An 18,528-nucleotide genomic window follows, 5' to 3' on the forward strand; every position below is an offset into this window, starting at 1 on the left:
GGAGGGCTCTGGAAATGTAGCTCTCCTCAAGGAACGTGCAGAGTGTTGCCCATCACCCGGCACGCACACAGGGCCTCCGAGGGGCAGAGCCATGGGCCTCGATGTTGCTCGGCCGGACCACGGCGTGGTGGGGGGGGGGTGCCTGGAGGTCCTCAGTGACCCCGAAGGGAAATGGATGCACACCCGAGGGGCCTAGGAGTCCTCCAATGGGAAATTCCGTTAAAATGAACCCGAACAGTGACTAAGAACTCACGGAACCTGCTGCATGCCGCCCTTCCCGCCCGGCTACGCAGGGCCTAAACTGGAGGGAAATTCTCACGTTGAGTTTCCCTTTCGTTCTGGAGCTCGTCAGGCTAACCACCACCGCGGCTATGGAAGCACCGGGTTGAAACGGAGCAAACTCATTTTCTTCCCAGAAGCATTTCGACCGGGTTTCCAGGCCTGTCAACAGCAGGGGACGTCAGGCAGCTTCACGGCAGCATGAGTGCAGCCTTCCAAGTGGGAAAGCAAGGATAGTTCCAGCAGGCTCCCGTTTCCACGCGCACACTCAGCTTACCTCCCTGTGGTTTCTAACCAGTCCAAAGAGACACAGGTCACCCGGCGTTTGCTTCCCTGAACCAACTCCCCGAAGTAGGGTGTTCTGCGTCAAGTGAACTGCCTCAACCAAGGAATGCCCTGCCTAGTTACGCCTCTGGGGCCTGTGGCTATTCCAAAGCCTGCGGGGCCACAGGAAGCACGGGGCTTAAATCGCAGTAAGAACGCAAGCCGACTCTCTCTTGGAGGCAGGGTGACTTCCGGCAGGGGGTGTCCTAGATGGAATGCGAGGCCGAGGGCTCTCTCAGGGCAGCTCAGACTAGGGCAAGGCGTAAGACCTCAAAGGCATGGGAGACGTGCCAGAAGTCTGTTGGTGAAAGTGTGGGTTTGGTGGGGGAAACGAGTCTGCTCCAGGAGAGAGTGCAGGGCGTTTCCCTACACTCGGCGTATAGAGAGCGGCTCCAAAGGGGCTCCGGGCCTGGATGTTGCTCGGCAGACCCAGGGGTGCCTGGGAGCGCTCCGTGTTCCAGCCTGGAACAGGGTGCCCCCGCGAGCCTCCCAGGTGTCCAGGAAACTCTACTGCCGTTAAGGACACGCAGAGCAGAGGCTACGGCCTCATGGAAACTGCCGCGCGGCTCCGCTTCTGCACCTCACGTCAGGGCCTTCGCTCCAGGCCTGTGCTCAATCTGGCTGTCCCGTTAGCGACGCAGCATTGCGAGATGCTGACGTTCTCCTCGAGCAGAGTGCCTGCAGGTACGAGGCCCGCGAAGCAGGCAAAGCAGAGTGTTTTCTCACGGCAGCTCTCACAAGGGCGACGACAGATATTTCCTGGGAGCTTCGGACGCACCAGAAATCTGGTCCTCAGGCTGTTGGAGGGCTCTGGAAATGTAGCTCTCCTCAAGGAACGTGCAGAGTGTTGCCCATCACCCGGCACGCACACAGGGCCTCCGAGGGGCAGAGCCATGGGCCTCGATGTTGCTCGGCCGGACCACGGCGTGGTGGTGGGGGGGGGGTGCCTGGAGGTCCTCAGTGACCCCGAAGGGAAATGGATGCACACCCGAGGGGCCTAGGAGTCCTCCAATGGGAAATTCCGTTAAAATGAACCCGAAGAGTGACTAAGAACTCACGGAACCTGCTGCATGCCGCCCTTCCCGCCCGGCTACGCAGGGCCTAAACTGGAGGGAAATTCTCACGTTGAGTTTCCCTTTCGTTCTGGAGCTCGTCAGGCTAACCACCACCGCGGCTATGGAAGCACCGGGTTGAAACGGAGCAAACTCATTTTCTTCCCAGAAGCATTTCGACCGGGTTTCCAGGCCTGTCAACAGCAGGGGACGTCAGGCAGCTTCACGGCAGCATGAGTGCAGCCTTCCAAGTGGGAAAGCAAGGATAGTTCCAGCAGGCTCCCGTTTCCACGCGCACACTCAGCTTACCTCCCTGTGGTTTCTAACCAGTCCAAAGAGACACAGGTCACCCGGCGTTTGCTTCCCTGAACCAACTCCCCGAAGTAGGGTGTTCTGCGTCAAGTGAACTGCCTCAACCAAGGAATGCCCTGCCTAGTTACGCCTCTGGGGCCTGTGGCTATTCCAAAGCCTGCGGGGCCACAGGAAGCACGGGGCTTAAATCGCAGTAAGAACGCAAGCCGACTCTCTCTTGGAGGCAGGGTGACTTCCGGCAGGGGGTGTCCTAGATGGAATGCGAGGCCGAGGGCTCTCTCAGGGCAGCTCAGACTAGGGCAAGGCGTAAGACCTCAAAGGCATGGGAGACGTGCCAGAAGTCTGTTGGTGAAAGTGTGGGTTTGGTGGGGGAAACGAGTCTGCTCCAGAAGAGAGTGCAGGGCGTTTCCCTACACTCGGCGTATAGAGAGCGGCTCCAAAGGGGCTCCGGGCCTGGATGTTGCTCGGCAGACCCAGGGGTGCCTGGGAGTGCTCCGTGTTCCAGCCTGGAACAGGGTGCCCCCGCGAGCCTCCCAGGTGTCCAGGAAACTCTACTGCCGTTAAGGACACGCAGAGCAGAGGCTACGGCCTCATGGAAACTGCCGCGCGGCTCCGCTTCTGCACCTCACGTCAGGGCCTTCCCTCCAGGCCTGTGCTCAATCTGGCTGTCCCGTTAGCGACGCAGCATTGCGAGATGCTGACGTTCTCCTCGAGCAGAGTGCCTGCAGGTACGAGGCCCGCGAAGCAGGCAAAGCAGAGTGTTTTCTCACGGCAGCTCTCACAAGGGCGACGACAGATATTTCCTGGGAGCTTCGGACGCACCAGAAATCTGGTCCTGAGGCTGTTGGAGGGCTCTGGAAATGTAGCTCTCCTCAAGGAACGTGCAGAGTGTTGCCCATCACCCGGCACGCACACAGGGCCTCCGAGGGGCAGAGCCATGGGCCTCGATGTTGCTCGGCCGGACCACGGCGTGGTGGTGGGGGGGGGGGTGCCTGGAGGTCCTCAGTGACCCCGAAGGGAAATGGATGCACACCCGAGGGGCCTAGGAGTCCTCCAATGGGAAATTCCGTTAAAATGAACCCGAAGAGTGACTAAGAACTCACGGAACCTGCTGCATGCCGCCCTTCCCGCCCGGCTACGCAGGGCCTAAACTGGAGGGAAATTCTCACGTTGAGTTTCCCTTTCGTTCTGGAGCTCGTCAGGCTAACCACCACCGCGGCTATGGAAGCACCGGGTTGAAACGGAGCAAACTCATTTTCTTCCCAGAAGCATTTCGACCGGGTTTCCAGGCCTGTCAACAGCAGGGGACGTCAGGCAGCTTCACGGCAGCATGAGTGCAGCCTTCCAAGTGGGAAAGCAAGGATAGTTCCAGCAGGCTCCCGTTTCCACGCGCACACTCAGCTTACCTCCCTGTGGTTTCTAACCAGTCCAAAGAGACACAGGTCACCCGGCGTTTGCTTCCCTGAACCAACTCCCCGAAGTAGGGTGTTCTGCGTCAAGTGAACTGCCTCAACCAAGGAATGCCCTGCCTAGTTACGCCTCTGGGGCCTGTGGCTATTCCAAAGCCTGCGGGGCCACAGGAAGCACGGGGCTTAAATCGCAGTAAGAACGCAAGCCGACTCTCTCTTGGAGGCAGGGTGACTTCCGGCAGGGGGTGTCCTAGATGGAATGCGAGGCCGAGGGCTCTCTCAGGGCAGCTCAGACTAGGGCAAGGCGTAAGACCTCAAAGGCATGGGAGACGTGCCAGAAGTCTGTTGGTGAAAGTGTGGGTTTGGTGGGGGAAACGAGTCTGCTCCAGGAGAGAGTGCAGGGCGTTTCCCTACACTCGGCGTATAGAGAGCGGCTCCAAAGGGGCTCCGGGCCTGGATGTTGCTCGGCAGACCCAGGGGTGCCTGGGAGCGCTCCGTGTTCCAGCCTGGAACAGGGTGCCCCCGCGAGCCTCCCAGGTGTCCAGGAAACTCTACTGCCGTTAAGGACACGCAGAGCAGAGGCTACGGCCTCATGGAAACTGCCGCGCGGCTCCGCTTCTGCACCTCACGTCAGGGCCTTCCCTCCAGGCCTGTGCTCAATCTGGCTGTCCCGTTAGCGACGCAGCATTGCGAGATGCTGACGTTCTCCTCGAGCAGAGTGCCTGCAGGTACGAGGCCCGCGAAGCAGGCAAAGCAGAGTGTTTTCTCACGGCAGCTCTCACAAGGGCGACGACAGATATTTCCTGGGAGCTTCGGACGCACCAGAAATCTGGTCCTCAGGCTGTTGGAGGGCTCTGGAAATGTAGCTCTCCTCAAGGAACGTGCAGAGTGTTGCCCATCACCCGGCACGCACACAGGGCCTCCGAGGGGCAGAGCCATGGGCCTCGATGTTGCTCGGCCGGACCACGGCGTGGTGGGGGTGGTGGGGGTGCCTGGAGGTCCTCAGTGACCCCGAAGGGAAATGGATGCACACCCGAGGGGCCTAGGAGTCCTCCAATGGGAAATTCCGTTAAAATGAACCCGAAGAGTGACTAAGAACTCACGGAACCTGCTGCATGCCGCCCTTCCCGCCCGGCTACGCAGGGCCTAAACTGGAGGGAAATTCTCACGTTGAGTTTCCCTTTCGTTCTGGAGCTCGTCAGGCTAACCACCACCGCGGCTATGGAAGCACCGGGTTGAAACGGAGCAAACTCATTTTCTTCCCAGAAGCATTTCGACCGGGTTTCCAGGCCTGTCAACAGCAGGGGACGTCAGGCAGCTTCACGGCAGCATGAGTGCAGCCTTCCAAGTGGGAAAGCGAGGATAGTTCCAGCAGGCTCCCGTTTCCACGCGCACACTCAGCTTACCTCCCTGTGGTTTCTAACCAGTCCAAAGAGACACAGGTCACCCGGCGTTTGCTTCCCTGAACCAACTCCCCGAAGTAGGGTGTTCTGCGTCAAGTGAACTGCCTCAACCAAGGAATGCCCTGCCTAGTTACGCCTCTGGGGCCTGTGGCTATTCCAAAGCCTGCGGGGCCACAGGAAGCACGGGGCTTCAATCGCAGTAAGAACGCAAGCCGACTCTCTCTTGGAGGCAGGGTGACTTCCGGCAGGGGGTGTCCTAGATGGAATGCGAGGCCGAGGGCTCTCTCAGGGCAGCTCAGACTAGGGCAAGGCGTAAGACCTCAAAGGCATGGGAGACGTGCCAGAAGTCTGTTGGTGAAAGTGTGGGTTTGGTGGGGGAAACGAGTCTGCTCCAGGAGAGAGTGCAGGGCGTTTCCCTACACTCGGCGTATAGAGAGCGGCTCCAAGGGGCTCCGGGCCTGGATGTTGCTCGGCAGACCCAGGGGTGCCTGGGAGCGCTCCGTGTTCCAGCCTGGAACAGGGTGCCCCCGCGAGCCTCCCAGGTGTCCAGGAAACTCTACTGCCGTTAAGGACACGCAGAGCAGAGGCTACGGCCTCATGGAAACTGCCGCGCGGCTCCGCTTCTGCACCTCACGTCAGGGCCTTCCCTCCAGGCCTGTGCTCAATCTGGCTGTCCCGTTAGCGACGCAGCATTGCGAGATGCTGACGTTCTCCTCGAGCAGAGTGCCTGCAGGTACGAGGCCCGCGAAGCAGGCAAAGCAGAGTGTTTTCTCACGGCAGCTCTCACAAGGGCGACGACAGATATTTCCTGGGAGCTTCGGACGCACCAGAAATCTGGTCCTCAGGCTGTTGGAGGGCTCTGGAAATGTAGCTCTCCTCAAGGAACGTGCAGAGTGTTGCCCATCACCCGGCACGCACACAGGGCCTCCGAGGGGCAGAGCCATGGGCCTCGATGTTGCTCGGCCGGACCACGGCGTGGTGGTGGTGGGGGGGGGTGCCTGGAGGTCCTCAGTGACCCCGAAGGGAAATGGATGCACACCCGAGGGGCCTAGGAGTCCTCCAATGGGAAATTCCGTTAAAATGAACCCGAAGAGTGACTAAGAACTCACGGAACCTGCTGCATGCCGCCCTTCCCGCCCGGCTACGCAGGGCCTAAACTGGAGGGAAATTCTCACGTTGAGTTTCCCTTTCGTTCTGGAGCTCGTCAGGCTAACCACCACCGCGGCTATGGAAGCACCGGGTTGAAACGGAGCAAACTCATTTTCTTCCCAGAAGCATTTCGACCGGGTTTCCAGGCCTGTCAACAGCAGGGGACGTCAGGCAGCTTCACGGCAGCATGAGTGCAGCCTTCCAAGTGGGAAAGCAAGGATAGTTCCAGCAGGCTCCCGTTTCCACGCGCACACTCAGCTTACCTCCCTGTGGTTTCTAACCAGTCCAAAGAGACACAGGTCACCCGGCGTTTGCTTCCCTGAACCAACTCCCCGAAGTAGGGTGTTCTGCGTCAAGTGAACTGCCTCAACCAAGGAATGCCCTGCCTAGTTACGCCTCTGGGGCCTGTGGCTATTCCAAAGCCTGCGGGGCCACAGGAAGCACGGGGCTTAAATCGCAGTAAGAACGCAAGCCGACTCTCTCTTGGAGGCAGGGTGACTTCCGGCAGGGGGTGTCCTAGATGGAATGCGAGGCCGAGGGCTCTCTCAGGGCAGCTCAGACTAGGGCAAGGCGTAAGACCTCAAAGGCATGGGAGACGTGCCAGAAGTCTGTTGGTGAAAGTGTGGGTTTGGTGGGGGAAACGAGTCTGCTCCAGGAGAGAGTGCAGGGCGTTTCCCTACACTCGGCGTATAGAGAGCGGCTCCAAAGGGGCTCCGGGCCTGGATGTTGCTCGGCAGACCCAGGGGTGCCTGGGAGTGCTCCGTGTTCCAGCCTGGAACAGGGTGCCCCCGCGAGCCTCCCAGGTGTCCAGGAAACTCTACTGCCGTTAAGGACACGCAGAGCAGAGGCTACGGCCTCATGGAAACTGCCGCGCGGCTCCGCTTCTGCACCTCACGTCAGGGCCTTCCCTCCAGGCCTGTGCTCAATCTGGCTGTCCCGTTAGCGACGCAGCATTGCGAGATGCTGACGTTCTCCTCGAGCAGAGTGCCTGCAGGTACGAGGCCCGCGAAGCAGGCAAAGCAGAGTGTTTTCTCACGGCAGCTCTCACAAGGGCGACGACAGATATTTCCTGGGAGCTTCGGACGCACCAGAAATCTGGTCCTCAGGCTGTTGGAGGGCTCTGGAAATGTAGCTCTCCTCAAGGAACGTGCAGAGTGTTGCCCATCACCCGGCACGCACACAGGGCCTCCGAGGGGCAGAGCCATGGGCCTCGATGTTGCTCGGCCGGACCACGGCGTGGTGGGGGGGGGGTGCCTGGAGGTCCTCAGTGACCCCGAAGGGAAATGGATGCACACCCGAGGGGCCTAGGAGTCCTCCAATGGGAAATTCCGTTAAAATGAACCCGAAGAGTGACTAAGAACTCACGGAACCTGCTGCATGCCGCCCTTCCCGCCCGGCTACGCAGGGCCTAAACTGGAGGGAAATTCTCACGTTGAGTTTCCCTTTCGTTCTGGAGCTCGTCAGGCTAACCACCACCGCGGCTATGGAAGCACCGGGTTGAAACGGAGCAAACTCATTTTCTTCCCAGAAGCATTTCGACCGGGTTTCCAGGCCTGTCAACAGCAGGGGACGTCAGGCAGCTTCACGGCAGCATGAGTGCAGCCTTCCAAGTGGGAAAGCGAGGATAGTTCCAGCAGGCTCCCGTTTCCACGCGCACACTCAGCTTACCTCCCTGTGGTTTCTAACCAGTCCAAAGAGACACAGGTCACCCGGCGTTTGCTTCCCTGAACCAACTCCCCGAAGTAGGGTGTTCTGCGTCAAGTGAACTGCCTCAACCAAGGAATGCCCTGCCTAGTTACGCCTCTGGGGCCTGTGGCTATTCCAAAGCCTGCGGGGCCACAGGAAGCACGGGGCTTAAATCGCAGTAAGAACGCAAGCCGACTCTCTCTTGGAGGCAGGGTGACTTCCGGCAGGGGGTGTCCTAGATGGAATGCGAGGCCGAGGGCTCTCTCAGGGCAGCTCAGACTAGGGCAAGGCGTAAGACCTCAAAGGCATGGGAGACGTGCCAGAAGTCTGTTGGTGAAAGTGTGGGTTTGGTGGGGGAAACGAGTCTGCTCCAGGAGAGAGTGCAGGGCGTTTCCCTACACTCGGCGTATAGAGAGCGGCTCCAAAGGGGCTCCGGGCCTGGATGTTGCTCGGCAGACCCAGGGGTGCCTGGGAGTGCTCCGTGTTCCAGCCTGGAACAGGGTGCCCCCGCGAGCCTCCCAGGTGTCCAGGAAACTCTACTGCCGTTAAGGACACGCAGAGCAGAGGCTACGGCCTCATGGAAACTGCCGCGCGGCTCCGCTTCTGCACCTCACGTCAGGGCCTTCCCTCCAGGCCTGTGCTCAATCTGGCTGTCCCGTTAGCGACGCAGCATTGCGAGATGCTGACGTTCTCCTCGAGCAGAGTGCCTGCAGGTACGAGGCCCGCGAAGCAGGCAAAGCAGAGTGTTTTCTCACGGCAGCTCTCACAAGGGCGACGACAGATATTTCCTGGGAGCTTCGGACGCACCAGAAATCTGGTCCTCAGGCTGTTGGAGGGCTCTGGAAATGTAGCTCTCCTCAAGGAACGTGCAGAGTGTTGCCCATCACCCGGCACGCACACAGGGCCTCCGAGGGGCAGAGCCATGGGCCTCGATGTTGCTCGGCCGGACCACGGCGTGGTGGTGGGGGGGGGGTGCCTGGAGGTCCTCAGTGACCCCGAAGGGAAATGGATGCACACCCGAGGGGCCTAGGAGTCCTCCAATGGGAAATTCCGTTAAAATGAACCCGAAGAGTGACTAAGAACTCACGGAACCTGCTGCATGCCGCCCTTCCCGCCCGGCTACGCAGGGCCTAAACTGGAGGGAAATTCTCACGTTGAGTTTCCCTTTCGTTCTGGAGCTCGTCAGGCTAACCACCACCGCGGCTATGGAAGCACCGGGTTGAAACGGAGCAAACTCATTTTCTTCCCAGAAGCATTTCGACCGGGTTTCCAGGCCTGTCAACAGCAGGGGACGTCAGGCAGCTTCACGGCAGCATGAGTGCAGCCTTCCAAGTGGGAAAGCAAGGATAGTTCCAGCAGGCTCCCGTTTCCACGCGCACACTCAGCTTACCTCCCTGTGGTTTCTAACCAGTCCAAAGAGACACAGGTCACCCGGCGTTTGCTTCCCTGAACCAACTCCCCGAAGTAGGGTGTTCTGCGTCAAGTGAACTGCCTCAACCAAGGAATGCCCTGCCTAGTTACGCCTCTGGGGCCTGTGGCTATTCCAAAGCCTGCGGGGCCACAGGAAGCACGGGGCTTAAATCGCAGTAAGAACGCAAGCCGACTCTCTCTTGGAGGCAGGGTGACTTCCGGCAGGGGGTGTCCTAGATGGAATGCGAGGCCGAGGGCTCTCTCAGGGCAGCTCAGACTAGGGCAAGGCGTAAGACCTCAAAGGCATGGGAGACGTGCCAGAAGTCTGTTGGTGAAAGTGTGGGTTTGGTGGGGGAAACGAGTCTGCTCCAGGAGAGAGTGCAGGGCGTTTCCCTACACTCGGCGTATAGAGAGCGGCTCCAAAGGGGCTCCGGGCCTGGATGTTGCTCGGCAGACCCAGGGGTGCCTGGGAGTGCTCCGTGTTCCAGCCTGGAACAGGGTGCCCCCGCGAGCCTCCCAGGTGTCCAGGAAACTCTACTGCCGTTAAGGACACGCAGAGCAGAGGCTACGGCCTCATGGAAACTGCCGCGCGGCTCCGCTTCTGCACCTCACGTCAGGGCCTTCCCTCCAGGCCTGTGCTCAATCTGGCTGTCCCGTTAGCGATGCAGCATTGCGAGATGCTGACGTTCTCCTCGAGCAGAGTGCCTGCAGGTACGAGGCCCGCGAAGCAGGCAAAGCAGAGTGTTTTCTCACGGCAGCTCTCACAAGGGCGACGACAGATATTTCCTGGGAGCTTCGGACGCACCAGAAATCTGGTCCTCAGGCTGTTGGAGGGCTCTGGAAATGTAGCTCTCCTCAAGGAACGTGCAGAGTGTTGCCCATCACCCGGCACGCACACAGGGCCTCCGAGGGGCAGAGCCATGGGCCTCGATGTTGCTCGGCCGGACCACGGCGTGGTGGGGGGGTGTGTGCCTGGAGGTCCTCAGTGACCCCGAAGGGAAATGGATGCACACCCGAGGGGCCTAGGAGTCCTCCAATGGGAAATTCCGTTAAAATGAACCCGAAGAGTGACTAAGAACTCACGGAACCTGCTGCATGCCGCCCTTCCCGCCCGGCTACGCAGGGCCTAAACTGGAGGGAAATTCTCACGTTGAGTTTCCCTTTCGTTCTGGAGCTCGTCAGGCTAACCACCACCGCGGCTATGGAAGCACCGGGTTGAAACGGAGCAAACTCATTTTCTTCCCAGAAGCATTTCGACCGGGTTTCCAGGCCTGTCAACAGCAGGGGACGTCAGGCAGCTTCACGGCAGCATGAGTGCAGCCTTCCAAGTGGGAAAGCAAGGATAGTTCCAGCAGGCTCCCGTTTCCACGCGCACACTCAGCTTACCTCCCTGTGGTTTCTAACCAGTCCAAAGAGACACAGGTCACCCGGCGTTTGCTTCCCTGAACCAACTCCCCGAAGTAGGGTGTTCTGCGTCAAGTGAACTGCCTCAACCAAGGAATGCCCTGCCTAGTTACGCCTCTGGGGCCTGTGGCTATTCCAAAGCCTGCGGGGCCACAGGAAGCACGGGGCTTAAATCGCAGTAAGAACGCAAGCCGACTCTCTCTTGGAGGCAGGGTGACTTCCGGCAGGGGGTGTCCTAGATGGAATGCGAGGCCGAGGGCTCTCTCAGGGCAGCTCAGACTAGGGCAAGGCGTAAGACCTCAAAGGCATGGGAGACGTGCCAGAAGTCTGTTGGTGAAAGTGTGGGTTTGGTGGGGGAAACGAGTCTGCTCCAGGAGAGAGTGCAGGGCGTTTCCCTACACTCGGCGTATAGAGAGCGGCTCCAAAGGGGCTCCGGGCCTGGATGTTGCTCGGCAGACCCAGGGGTGCCTGGGAGCGCTCCGTGTTCCAGCCTGGAACAGGGTGCCCCCGCGAGCCTCCCAGGTGTCCAGGAAACTCTACTGCCGTTAAGGACACGCAGAGCAGAGGCTACGGCCTCATGGAAACTGCCGCGCGGCTCCGCTTCTGCACCTCACGTCAGGGCCTTCCCTCCAGGCCTGTGCTCAATCTGGCTGTCCCGTTAGCGACGCAGCATTGCGAGATGCTGACGTTCTCCTCGAGCAGAGTGCCTGCAGGTACGAGGCCCGCGAAGCAGGCAAAGCAGAGTGTTTTCTCACGGCAGCTCTCACAAGGGCGACGACAGATATTTCCTGGGAGCTTCGGACGCACCAGAAATCTGGTCCTCAGGCTGTTGGAGGGCTCTGGAAATGTAGCTCTCCTCAAGGAACGTGCAGAGTGTTGCCCATCACCCGGCACGCACACAGGGCCTCCGAGGGGCAGAGCCATGGGCCTCGATGTTGCTCGGCCGGACCACGGCGTGGGGGGGGGGGTGCCTGGAGGTCCTCAGTGACCCCGAAGGGAAATGGATGCACACCCGAGGGGCCTAGGAGTCCTCCAATGGGAAATTCCGTTAAAATGAACCCGAACAGTGACTTAAGAACTCACGGAACCTGCTGCATGCCGCCCTTCCCGCCCGGCTACGCAGGGCCTAAACTGGAGGGAAATTCTCACGTTGAGTTTCCCTTTCGTTCTGGAGCTCGTCAGGCTAACCACCACCGCGGCTATGGAAGCACCGGGTTGAAACGGAGCAAACTCATTTTCTTCCCAGAAGCATTTCGACCGGGTTTCCAGGCCTGTCAACAGCAGGGGACGTCAGGCAGCTTCACGGCAGCATGAGTGCAGCCTTCCAAGTGGGAAAGCAAGGATAGTTCCAGCAGGCTCCCGTTTCCACGCGCACACTCAGCTTACCTCCCTGTGGTTTCTAACCAGTCCAAAGAGACACAGGTCACCCGGCGTTTGCTTCCCTGAACCAACTCCCCGAAGTAGGGTGTTCTGCGTCAAGTGAACTGCCTCAACCAAGGAATGCCCTGCCTAGTTACGCCTCTGGGGCCTGTGGCTATTCCAAAGCCTGCGGGGCCACAGGAAGCACGGGGCTTAAATCGCAGTAAGAACGCAAGCCGACTCTCTCTTGGAGGCAGGGTGACTTCCGGCAGGGGGTGTCCTAGATGGAATGCGAGGCCGAGGGCTCTCTCAGGGCAGCTCAGACTAGGGCAAGGCGTAAGACCTCAAAGGCATGGGAGACGTGCCAGAAGTCTGTTGGTGAAAGTGTGGGTTTGGTGGGGGAAACGAGTCTGCTCCAGGAGAGAGTGCAGGGCGTTTCCCTACACTCGGCGTATAGAGAGCGGCTCCAAAGGGGCTCCGGGCCTGGATGTTGCTCGGCAGACCCAGGGGTGCCTGGGAGTGCTCCGTGTTCCAGCCTGGAACAGGGTGCCCCCGCGAGCCTCCCAGGTGTCCAGGAAACTCTACTGCCGTTAAGGACACGCAGAGCAGAGGCTACGGCCTCATGGAAACTGCCGCGCGGCTCCGCTTCTGCACCTCACGTCAGGGCCTTCCCTCCAGGCCTGTGCTCAATCTGGCTGTCCCGTTAGCGATGCAGCATTGCGAGATGCTGACGTTCTCCTCGAGCAGAGTGCCTGCAGGTACGAGGCCCGCGAAGCAGGCAAAGCAGAGTGTTTTCTCACGGCAGCTCTCACAAGGGCGACGACAGATATTTCCTGGGAGCTTCGGACGCACCAGAAATCTGGTCCTCAGGCTGTTGGAGGGCTCTGGAAATGTAGCTCTCCTCAAGGAACGTGCAGAGTGTTGCCCATCACCCGGCACGCACACAGGGCCTCCGAGGGGCAGAGCCATGGGCCTCGATGTTGCTCGGCCGGACCACGGCGTGGTGGGGGGGGGTGTGCCTGGAGGTCCTCAGTGACCCCGAAGGGAAATGGATGCACACCCGAGGGGCCTAGGAGTCCTCCAATGGGAAATTCCGTTAAAATGAACCCGAACAGTGACTAAGAACTCACGGAACCTGCTGCATGCCGCCCTTCCCGCCCGGCTACGCAGGGCCTAAACTGGAGGGAAATTCTCACGTTGAGTTTCCCTTTCGTTCTGGAGCTCGTCAGGCTAACCACCACCGCGGCTATGGAAGCACCGGGTTGAAACGGAGCAAACTCATTTTCTTCCCAGAAGCATTTCGACCGGGTTTCCAGGCCTGTCAACAGCAGGGGACGTCAGGCAGCTTCACGGCAGCATGAGTGCAGCCTTCCAAGTGGGAAAGCAAGGATAGTTCCAGCAGGCTCCCGTTTCCACGCGCACACTCAGCTTACCTCCCTGTGGTTTCTAACCAGTCCAAAGAGACACAGGTCACCCGGCGTTTGCTTCCCTGAACCAACTCCCCGAAGTAGGGTGTTCTGCGTCAAGTGAACTGCCTCAACCAAGGAATGCCCTGCCTAGTTACGCCTCTGGGGCCTGTGGCTATTCCAAAGCCTGCGGGGCCACAGGAAGCACGGGGCTTAAATCGCAGTAAGAACGCAAGCCGACTCTCTCTTGGAGGCAGGGTGACTTCCGGCAGGGGGTGTCCTAGATGGAATGCGAGGCCGAGGGCTCTCTCAGGGCAGCTCAGACTAGGGCAAGGCGTAAGACCTCAAAGGCATGGGAGACGTGCCAGAAGTCTGTTGGTGAAAGTGTGGGTTTGGTGGGGGAAACGAGTCTGCTCCAGGAGAGAGTGCAGGGCGTTTCCCTACACTCGGCGTATAGAGAGCGGCTCCAAAGGGGCTCCGGGCCTGGATGTTGCTCGGCAGACCCAGGGGTGCCTGGGAGTGCTCCGTGTTCCAGCCTGGAACAGGGTGCCCCCGCGAGCCTCCCAGGTGTCCAGGAAACTCTACTGCCGTTAAGGACACGCAGAGCAGAGGCTACGGCCTCATGGAAACTGCCGCGCGGCTCCGCTTCTGCACCTCACGTCAGGGCCTTCCCTCCAGGCCTGTGCTCAATCTGGCTGTCCCGTTAGCGACGCAGCATTGCGAGATGCTGACGTTCTCCTCGAGCAGAGTGCCTGCAGGTACGAGGCCCGCGAAGCAGGCAAAGCAGAGTGTTTTCTCACGGCAGCTCTCACAAGGGCGACGACAGATATTTCCTGGGAGCTTCGGACGCACCAGAAATCTGGTCCTGAGGCTGTTGGAGGGCTCTGGAAATGTAGCTCTCCTCAAGGAACGTGCAGAGTGTTGCCCATCACCCGGCACGCACACAGGGCCTCCGAGGGGCAGAGCCATGGGCCTCGATGTTGCTCGGCCGGACCACGGCGTGGTGGTGGGGGGGGGGGTGCCTGGAGGTCCTCAGTGACCCCGAAGGGAAATGGATGCACACCCGAGGGGCCTAGGAGTCCTCCAATGGGAAATTCCGTTAAAATGAACCCGAAGAGTGACTAAGAACTCACGGAACCTGCTGCATGCCGCCCTTCCCGCCCGGCTACGCAGGGCCTAAACTGGAGGGAAATTCTCACGTTGAGTTTCCCTTTCGTTCTGGAGCTCGTCAGGCTAACCACCACCGCGGCTATGGAAGCACCGGGTTGAAACGGAGCAAACTCATTTTCTTCCCAGAAGCATTTCGACCGGGTTTCCAGGCCTGTCAACAGCAGGGGACGTCAGGCAGCTTCACGGCAGCATGAGTGCAGCCTTCCAAGTGGGAAAGCAAGGATAGTTCCAGCAGGCTCCCGTTTCCACGCGCACACTCAGCTTACCTCCCTGTGGTTTCTAACCAGTCCAAAGAGACACAGGTCACCCGGCGTTTGCTTCCCTGAACCAACTCCCCGAAGTAGGGTGTTCTGCGTCAAGTGAACTGCCTCAACCAAGGAATGCCCTGCCTAGTTACGCCTCTGGGGCCTGTGGCTATTCCAAAGCCTGCGGGGCCACAGGAAGCACGGGGCTTAAATCGCAGTAAGAACGCAAGCCGACTCTCTCTTGGAGGCAGGGTGACTTCCGGCAGGGGGTGTCCTAGATGGAATGCGAGGCCGAGGGCTCTCTCAGGGCAGCTCAGACTAGGGCAAGGCGTAAGACCTCAAAGGCATGGGAGACGTGCCAGAAGTCTGTTGGTGAAAGTGTGGGTTTGGTGGGGGAAACGAGTCTGCTCCAGGAGAGAGTGCAGGGCGTTTCCCTACACTCGGCGTATAGAGAGCGGCTCCAAAGGGGCTCCGGGCCTGGATGTTGCTCGGCAGACCCAGGGGTGCCTGGGAGTGCTCCGTGTTCCAGCCTGGAACAGGGTGCCCCCGCGAGCCTCCCAGGTGTCCAGGAAACTCTACTGCCGTTAAGGACACGCAGAGCAGAGGCTACGGCCTCATGGAAACTGCCGCGCGGCTCCGCTTCTGCACCTCACGTCAGGGCCTTCCCTCCAGGCCTGTGCTCAATCTGGCTGTCCCGTTAGCGACGCAGCATTGCGAGATGCTGACGTTCTCCTCGAGCAGAGTGCCTGCAGGTACGAGGCCCGCGAAGCAGGCAAAGCAGAGTGTTTTCTCACGGCAGCTCTCACAAGGGCGACGACAGATATTTCCTGGGAGCTTCGGACGCACCAGAAATCTGGTCCTCAGGCTGTTGGAGGGCTCTGGAAATGTAGCTCTCCTCAAGGAACGTGCAGAGTGTTGCCCATCACCCGGCACGCACACAGGGCCTCCGAGGGGCAGAGCCATGGGCCTCGATGTTGCTCGGCCGGACCACGGCGTGGTGGTGGTGGGGGGGGGTGCCTGGAGGTCCTCAGTGACCCCGAAGGGAAATGGATGCACACCCGAGGGGCCTAGGAGTCCTCCAATGGGAAATTCCGTTAAAATGAACCCGAAGAGTGACTAAGAACTCACGGAACCTGCTGCATGCCGCCCTTCCCGCCCGGCTACGCAGGGCCTAAACTGGAGGGAAATTCTCACGTTGAGTTTCCCTTTCGTTCTGGAGCTCGTCAGGCTAACCACCACCGCGGCTATGGAAGCACCGGGTTGAAACGGAGCAAACTCATTTTCTTCCCAGAAGCATTTCGACCGGGTTTCCAGGCCTGTCAACAGCAGGGGACGTCAGGCAGCTTCACGGCAGCATGAGTGCAGCCTTCCAAGTGGGAAAGCAAGGATAGTTCCAGCAGGCTCCCGTTTCCACGCGCACACTCAGCTTACCTCCCTGTGGTTTCTAACCAGTCCAAAGAGACACAGGTCACCCGGCGTTTGCTTCCCTGAACCAACTCCCCGAAGTAGGGTGTTCTGCGTCAAGTGAACTGCCTCAACCAAGGAATGCCCTGCCTAGTTACGCCTCTGGGGCCTGTGGCTATTCCAAAGCCTGCGGGGCCACAGGAAGCACGGGGCTTAAATCGCAGTAAGAACGCAAGCCGACTCTCTCTTGGAGGCAGGGTGACTTCCGGCAGGGGGTGTCCTAGATGGAATGCGAGGCCGAGGGCTCTCTCAGGGCAGCTCAGACTAGGGCAAGGCGTAAGACCTCAAAGGCATGGGAGACGTGCCAGAAGTCTGTTGGTGAAAGTGTGGGTTTGGTGGGGGAAACGAGTCTGCTCCAGGAGAGAGTGCAGGGCGTTTCCCTACACTCGGCGTATAGAGAGCGGCTCCAAAGGGGCTCCGGGCCTGGATGTTGCTCGGCAGACCCAGGGGTGCCTGGGAGTGCTCCGTGTTCCAGCCTGGAACAGGGTGCCCCCGCGAGCCTCCCAGGTGTCCAGGAAACTCTACTGCCGTTAAGGACACGCAGAGCAGAGGCTACGGCCTCATGGAAACTGCCGCGCGGCTCCGCTTCTGCACCTCACGTCAGGGCCTTCCCTCCAGGCCTGTGCTCAATCTGGCTGTCCCGTTAGCGACGCAGCATTGCGAGATGCTGACGTTCTCCTCGAGCAGAGTGCCTGCAGGTACGAGGCCCGCGAAGCAGGCAAAGCAGAGTGTTTTCTCACGGCAGCTCTCACAAGGGCGACGACAGATATTTCCTGGGAGCTTCGGACGCACCAGAAATCTGGTCCTCAGGCTGTTGGAGGGCTCTGGAAATGTAGCTCTCCTCAAGGAACGTGCAGAGTGTTGCCCATCACCCGGCACGCACACAGGGCCTCCGAGGGGCAGAGCCATGGGCCTCGATGTTGCTCGGCCGGACCACGGCGTGGTGGGGGGGGGGTGCCTGGAGGTCCTCAGTGACCCCGAAGGGAAATGGATGCACACCCGAGGGGCCTAGGAGTCCTCCAATGGGAAATTCCGTTAAAATGAACCCGAAGAGTGACTAAGAACTCACGGAACCTGCTGCATGCCGCCCTTCCCGCCCGGCTACGCAGGGCCTAAACTGGAGGGAAATTCTCACGTTGAGTTTCCCTTTCGTTCTGGAGCTCGTCAGGCTAACCACCACCGCGGCTATGGAAGCACCGGGTTGAAACGGAGCAAACTCATTTTCTTCCCAGAAGCATTTCGACCGGGTTTCCAGGCCTGTCAACAGCAGGGGACGTCAGGCAGCTTCACGGCAGCATGAGTGCAGCCTTCCAAGTGGGAAAGCAAGGATAGTTCCAGCAGGCTCCCGTTTCCACGCGCACACTCAGCTTACCTCCCTGTGGTTTCTAACCAGTCCAAAGAGACACAGGTCACCCGGCGTTTGCTTCCCTGAACCAACTCCCCGAAGTAGGGTGTTCTGCGTCAAGTGAACTGCCTCAACCAAGGAATGCCCTGCCTAGTTACGCCTCTGGGGCCTGTGGCTATTCCAAAGCCTGCGGGGCCACAGGAAGCACGGGGCTTAAATCGCAGTAAGAACGCAAGCCGACTCTCTCTTGGAGGCAGGGTGACTTCCGGCAGGGGGTGTCCTAGATGGAATGCGAGGCCGAGGGCTCTCTCAGGGCAGCTCAGACTAGGGCAAGGCGTAAGACCTCAAAGGCATGGGAGACGTGCCAGAAGTCTGTTGGTGAAAGTGTGGGTTTGGTGGGGGAAACGAGTCTGCTCCAGGAGAGAGTGCAGGGCGTTTCCCTACACTCGGCGTATAGAGAGCGGCTCCAAAGGGGCTCCGGGCCTGGATGTTGCTCGGCAGACCCAGGGGTGCCTGGGAGTGCTCCGTGTTCCAGCCTGGAACAGGGTGCCCCCGCGAGCCTCCCAGGTGTCCAGGAAACTCTACTGCCGTTAAGGACACGCAGAGCAGAGGCTACGGCCTCATGGAAACTGCCGCGCGGCTCCGCTTCTGCACCTCACGTCAGGGCCTTCCCTCCAGGCCTGTGCTCAATCTGGCTGTCCCGTTAGCGACGCAGCATTGCGAGATGCTGACGTTCTCCTCGAGCAGAGTGCCTGCAGGTACGAGGCCCGCGAAGCAGGCAAAGCAGAGTGTTTTCTCACGGCAGCTCTCACAAGGGCGACGACAGATATTTCCTGGGAGCTTCGGACGCACCAGAAATCTGGTCCTCAGGCTGTTGGAGGGCTCTGGAAATGTAGCTCTCCTCAAGGAACGTGCAGAGTGTTGCCCATCACCCGGCACGCACACAGGGCCTCCGAGGGGCAGAGCCATGGGCCTCGATGTTGCTCGGCCGGACCACGGCGTGGTGGTGGGGGGGGGGTGCCTGGAGGTCCTCAGTGACCCCGAAGGGAAATGGATGCACACCCGAGGGGCCTAGGAGTCCTCCAATGGGAAATTCCGTTAAAATGAACCC

The sequence above is a fragment of the Lagenorhynchus albirostris genome, chromosome 18 (assembly GCF_949774975.1).
Source record: "Lagenorhynchus albirostris chromosome 18, mLagAlb1.1, whole genome shotgun sequence".
Lineage (NCBI taxonomy): Eukaryota > Metazoa > Chordata > Mammalia > Artiodactyla > Delphinidae > Lagenorhynchus > Lagenorhynchus albirostris.